Below are 6,810 nucleotides of genomic sequence, written 5' to 3' on the forward strand. Positions count from 1 at the left end.
AATTGACACTTGCTAAAGGCTGTCTGGAGCCTAGTTGTGAGGTAGCAAGTTTAACAGAAAAACGAACCCCTCAGACCCAGTTTGAGAGCCAGCATGTCACTGTGAGTCCCACCCTGCCTCCCTTGCAGAAGTCTCCATCACCTCTCAGTTATCAGTTATCAGTCCCTCTTTTAATAGTTTATTTTTAAAATCAGATCGGCACGCATTCCTAACTATTATAATTTTAGCTTTATTCGATTTTGAGCTTTATAAAATGGAACATTCTTTGTTCAGTCACCAAATCGTGACTCTTCTCGAACCCACGGACTGCAGCATGCCAGGCTTCCCTGTCCCTCACTATCTCCTGGAGTTTGCTCAAGTTCAGGTCCATTGAATTGGTTGGTGATGCCATCCAACCATCTGCGTGTCATTTTCTATGACTAGCTTTTCTCCCTCAGCTTTATTTCTAAGATTCCTCCAGGGGAAGTAGGTAGTTATACTTTATCCATTTTTGCTGCTACACAAGGGTCCCTTGTGGAATTAACACCACAATATATTTATCCAGTTTTCCTGTCCATAAACCCTGGGTTGTTTCCAGCTCTCTGCTCTGAGGAGCAGCTGAGCTGCCCTGACTGTTCCTGGATCTGCTTCTTGGGTATCTTGTGGGTAACCAGCATCCCTCCGATTACCTGGCCATCTGTGCCTCACCTCTGTGGCTCTGCCTCTAAATGCCCAGGCTGGTTCTGTGGATCTGCCTAACTCTGAATCTATGAGGTATTCCCTTCATTGCTTCATCTTTAAAGTAAGTCTTGATATGTGGTGAAGCAAGTCTTTCTATCTGGTCCTTCTTCTACCAGCGTTGGCTTGTCAGATTCCAAGGGGGAAAAATCAGCAATGGGAGTTTAACTGTTATGCTCTAACCAACAACTGATATTTTTACAACACTGAGTTTTCCAAAATTTTCACACAGGGTTACACTGAATGTATTTAGGTATGTCTTAATGTCCCTCTCTGAGTGTTTAGGTTCTTTTTTTTAAGTTGTGGCAAAATGCACATAAAAGTTACTGTCAGTCTTTTTAAAGTGTACAGTTCAGTATCATTTTCATTCACATTGTTCTGCAAACACAACTACCATATGTTAAGGTACTTTTGAAACATAATGTTTCTTGGGACTTCCCTGCGGCCCAGTGGTTCAGACTTCATGCTTCCACTGTAGAGGGGTGAGTTCAATCCCTGATCGGGGAACTTAGATCTTGCATGCTATGCAGAGTGTCCAAAATAATAATAATGTTTCATGTAATGTTCTTTTAAATCTTTTCCTAGATTTTTTTTCTTTGGTATTTTATGTTTTTAAAAAGCTTTCTGTGACAGATATTACACACAAGAAATGGCATAAAATATAAATGACTTAATATATAATTATAAAGGAAACTCCCACGGACCCACCACCCAGGTCAAGAAAAACCATGTTACTCCCCCCGCCCAATCTCACCTCTGTCGTGTAAGGACTGCCGTGTGCCCAGATTTTGCATTTTCAGGAGCGAGGTGCTGGAGCCAAATCTCTCTCCCCTCCAAAGATAAATATGCCCTTATTTCTACATTAATTCCTTCCTTTTGTTTTTCTTTGCTGTTTTATTACCTGAGCACGTATTCTCCAAAACCCTCATTTAGTTTTGCCTGTTTTTGAATGTCATATAAATAGAATTGCATACTTCAAAGACTTTGGTGTTTGGCTTTTTCCTTTTAACATTTTGTTTGCAAATCATCTACTTCAGCGTGTATGGCTGAAATTTGTTCATTTTTACTATTGTTCAGTATTCCACTGATGAATAAATTGGAGATAAATACTACTATTTACTTATTGATTATGTTGATGGGTATTTGAGGGCTTCCCAGTGTGTGTGTGTATGTGTGTATGTGTGTGTGTGTGTGTGTGTGTGTGTGTGTGTGCGCGCGTGCACGCTAAGTCACTTCAGTCGTATCCAACTCCTTGTGAGCCTGTGGGCAAAGAGCTTAGCTAGCCAGTCTCCTCTGTCCATAGGATTCTCCAAGCAAGAATACTGTAGTGGGTTGCCATGCCCTCCTCCAGGGTATCTTTACGACCCAGGGATTGAAACTGTGTCTCTGGGCTTCCCAGTTTGGACTGTTAAAAATAGTGCTACTGGGACTTCCCTCATGGTCCAACAGCTCAGACTCCATGCTCCCCATGCAGGAGGTCTGGGGGTTCAATCCCTGGTCAGGGAACTAGATCCCACATGCCATAACTAAGTTCCCATGCTGCAACTAAGACCTGGTGCAGCCAAATAAATAAATATGTATTTTTAAATAGCACTGCTGTGAATACTCTTTTACATGTGTTTTTGTGTTCCTCTCTGTCACATAGCAAGTGCCTATCTATCCACCCATCCCCATCTGTCCATCTATCCATCCATGAGCACTTCATTGGTCCATTGTATATCCCTGTGCAAGAAACACACTATCTTAATTATATCTAATTATCATATATATAAACACATACACAAATACTAAATATATATATGCATATATATATATATACATATATATATATATATATATATATATATACACACACGTGTAGTTTTACAACTAGTCTTGATATCTGGGATGGTAAATCTTCCCACTTTGCTCTTCTCTAAGAGTCTCTTGGCTTTTCATGTTACAGGCTTTCCTCAAATGTGCATTATCTTTGTTTCATATTTAGAAGTGGGGATCAGCCTGTGGTTTAACAACTGAGGGGGCAGAGGATGACCAAAATAAGAAAAGGCTTTGCAGAAAAACATCAAGAATTCTATTTAGGACAACTTGTTGGTGACGCCTATGGAAGCTCCTAATGGGGAAGTCCAGTGGGCAGCTGACAAACAGCTTCGGGCTGGCCCGGGGAGTCCCCAGCATGTGATGTGATCACCCACCCCAAGCCACCTGGCATCAAAATGTCCCTCCCCTCCCCTGGTGCATCTGGTCCCGGAACTCAGCCTCTCTTCCTGCACAAGATCACTGTCTTCAGAAAACACTGAGCTTGACCCAGATTCCCTCTTTGGGGTTGAGTAATGTGGGGGACCTGGGCTTTATCTTTTCTGACCTCTGCTTTTGCAGACAGATCTCTGAGGGAAGTTCATGGCTGGTGTTAGGACTGTGGGGAGAAGGAAACTCATTAGCACCTAATGTCCTTGGAAACACAGGAAGGGCTGGTGTATGGAAGTGAAATCTCAAACAGAGCAGGGTCACCTAAGAACACCCCACATGAGGCTCCCACGTGAAAGTCCCTGTGTTTCCCCATTGGAAAAACACTGTGGGTTGAAAATCACTTGTTTCTTTTTTTAAAAAAAGTGGATTAAAAAAATATATTATTTTTGTGGCTGTGCTGGGTCTCTGTTGCAGTGTGCAGGCTTTCTCTAGTTGCAGTTCCTGGGTTTCTGTTGTTGCAGAGCCTGAGCTCTGGAGAATGCAGGCTTCAGTGAGCTGGCTTAGTTGCTCTGAGGCTTGTGTGTTTCTGACACATAATAAGCAATAAAGTGATATTTTTGTTCCCCAAACTCTTCAGGATTTCCTAACTCCAGTGAAACTTGACTTCTGGTTTCTTCTCTGAGTGTATCCACGTGGGTCTAATTAAGTTTTGACTTCTTACCAAATCTCACCCACTCCCTCTGTATATGCAGGGTATCTTCCCCCAAGTGTGTGAGATTTTAACAAATTCCTTCCCACACCCTCCACCCTGGAGAGTCCCAAATTATCTGGTCTTCTCCCCTTCAGTTCTTCATTTGCATATCGAGAGTTCTCCCTTTGGGCTAGACTGAGCTCCATTTCAACAAAACAGGTGCTAACAAAACAGGTGCTATCTGGCTGTCGGTGGGGCAGGCTGGACAGTCCCTCCCAGCCGCCCTCTGCCTGACTTCCCACACCGTGTCATTGGAGCATTCTCTCTCTTGCACTTCTGCTTTGTCTTGCCACCATCTTGGGTCGTGCTGGTGCTGCTGTTGTCAGAGCAAAGACGCCCACTCCAAGACCATGTCCTGCCCTTAAACTTGGGTTTATCTGGGAGGAAGCTTGGTGGACCTTGAGTTCCCAAGGAATCAGAACCTTGACAAGGACAAGCCAGGAAGGAAGAAGATGGGCTTTTTACGTTTTATCACCTAGAGCATCAAGGACTGGGCCTCCCAAGGGTTTCTTCCTTCTCCCAGCTTCCTGCCTAGCACCTATTTTTCTGTTCTGTCTTCTAATTATTTTTAGGATAGTTTCTTTTTATTTCTTTATTTTTGGAGTTCTTTTCTGTTTGCTTTTTTAAAAAAACCTTTTATTTTGTATTGGAGAATAGACAGTTAACAATGTTGTGATAGTTTCAGTGGACTGCAGATAGACTCAGCCATACATATACACGTATCCATCCTCCCCTTCTACCTTCTAATTTTATATACTTTATTCCCACCCTGAAAACTAGAAGGGGGACCCAAGACCTGGTGTAAGAAAAGATGCATACTAAGCCACTTCGGTTGTGTCCGACTCTTTGTAACCCTATGGACCATAGCCTGCCAGGCTCCTCTATGGAGTTCTCCAGGCAAGAATACTGGAGTGGGTTTCTGTGCCCTCCTCCAGGGGATCTTTCCAACCCAGGGATCGAACCCACATTTCTTACATCTCCTGCATTGACAGGTGAGTTCTTTACCTCTAGCGCCACCTGGGAAGCCTTATGGCCTGTTCTAAAAACCTAATTATATTTTTTTCTGACCATTTGGTTTCATTTCTGCAAGGACTTCTTAAGACTAAATATAACATTTTCTGTAGAAAATAGTTGTTTGGGACATAAAAAGCCAACTAATGATTTCCAAGGGAGAAAGAGGGGAGGGGAGGAGGAATAAATTAGGCATTTGTGATTAACAGATACTACCATGTACAAAATAGATAAACAACAAGGACATACTGTATAGCATGGGAATCGAGATTCAATATCTTGTGATAACCTCTAATGGAAAAGAATCTGAAAAAAAATACGTGTGAGTGAATCAGTTTGCTATACACCTGAAACATTGTAAATCAACTATACTTCAGTTTAATAAATAAATAAATAAAGCAAATAACTGTTAGAGGGAGGGCTTATATGGCCCAGTAGACGTTTGATTCTGTATTTCACCTAGATTGGGAAATCTTCAAGGAAACTTACAGATATCGAAGGCTTCATTTCAGCAGTGATGTCAGGGGAGGCTTTTGATAAACTGCAGTGATTTTATAGGCTATCTCTCTTCCTATGGACACACACACTGTTGGCTGTTCTCCTAGAAAATGAAAATTAAAAAAAATAAAAAAATAAAAAAAAAAAAAAAGAAAATTAAGCCACTGCCAGACATGGTCCCTGTGGTCAATGTGCTTACAGCCCTCATCTATGAAGTGTGAAAAGGGTTATGACCCACCTCCAAGGGTTTGGAGTGAACTAATGAGATAATACAAGCATAGTGCTTAGCCTGGGCTTAAGCCACAGTGTATACCAGTCATGATTTCAGCTGTTACTGTATGTTCACGGGTGGTGTTTGGATGAGCATATATGGTTCATGATTTCAACAACCACATTATCCAAGATGCTAGAACCCAGATGCTGGGGAAATAGAGCTAGAAGAAGTATAAGAATTCTAGAATGGGGACTTCCCTGGTGACCCAGTCAGTGGCTAAGACTCCACTCTTCAAATGCAGGGGGCATGGGTCCAATCCCTCATCAGGAAACTAAGATCCAGCCTAATAAATGAATAAATTTTATGGTGCAGCCTAATAAATAAACAAATACAGCACTTGCTGAGTGCTTATAGAAAGCAAAGAAAAAGAATCTTAGCATGCTTGTCCTGTCAAAAAAAAATGTTGGTTTTGTTGTGCTATGGGTGTTTCTTCACATCACACACTAGACAGATCTTAAAGTGAGAAGACGATGCATGCTTGCTCGCAAAGAGACCAAAGAAGGAGGAACTAGAGTGATTGCATTTTGCTCCACCATCAGGCTTGTGAGGAAGGGAGCCCTCCAAACAGGACAGGTTTAATATGGCTAACTGTTTTTTTGTTTGTTTGTTTACATATCAGGATGATGCATATTTTTTTGCTTTTTATTTTAAAACACTTAAAAAATTTTAAAAAGAAAACAGTTAAATTTTAGGCATGGCTAATTTTAATAGGAAAAAAACTGGCCTTGCCCCTGCAAAGGTGAGTAAGGGAAGGGCAGTGGTAGGGGAGTTGGCTGCCCAAGCAGGGGAAGCACGGCTGCTCAAGGGCCAGCCAGCCATCGCTAACGGGAACCACACACACACACACACACAGAGTGGGCTTGCAGATATGCCTATAAGCCTGCTGGGTCCACCTCAACTCTTGCGTATTGAACAAATACTACCTGTTCTCAGAAAAGGGGGAAAAACTTAGTCTGGCTTGAGAAAGTCTGCCCTCAAAACAACTTAAACTGTTCCACTTGAGTGTTGTGCACGTGACAAGCAAATGTACATGGGTATACATAAAGTTACATTTTCAGTGCCATCTGTCTAAGCTTCCTGGGTCTGCTATAACACAGTACCATGAACTTGGTGGCTTACAACAACAGAGACGTATTATCTTGGAGTTCATTTCTGGGGTGTGGAAGCCCTAAGTGTTGGCAAGGCCGAGCTCTCCCCAGAGGCTCCAGGGGAGAATCCCTCCTTGCCTTCTCCAGCTTTCAGGGGCTCCCCACAGTCCTTGGCTTGGAACTACATTAACACAGTCTTTGATGCCGTCTTCACATGTGTGTCCATTGTGAGGACATTTATTGGACTTAGGGCCCACCCATATGATCCGAGGGGCTTCCTAAGT

The sequence above is a fragment of the Oryx dammah genome, unplaced genomic scaffold, assembly GCF_014754425.2.
Source record: "Oryx dammah isolate SB20612 unplaced genomic scaffold, SCBI_Odam_1.1 HiC_scaffold_13, whole genome shotgun sequence".
NCBI lineage: Eukaryota > Metazoa > Chordata > Mammalia > Artiodactyla > Bovidae > Oryx > Oryx dammah.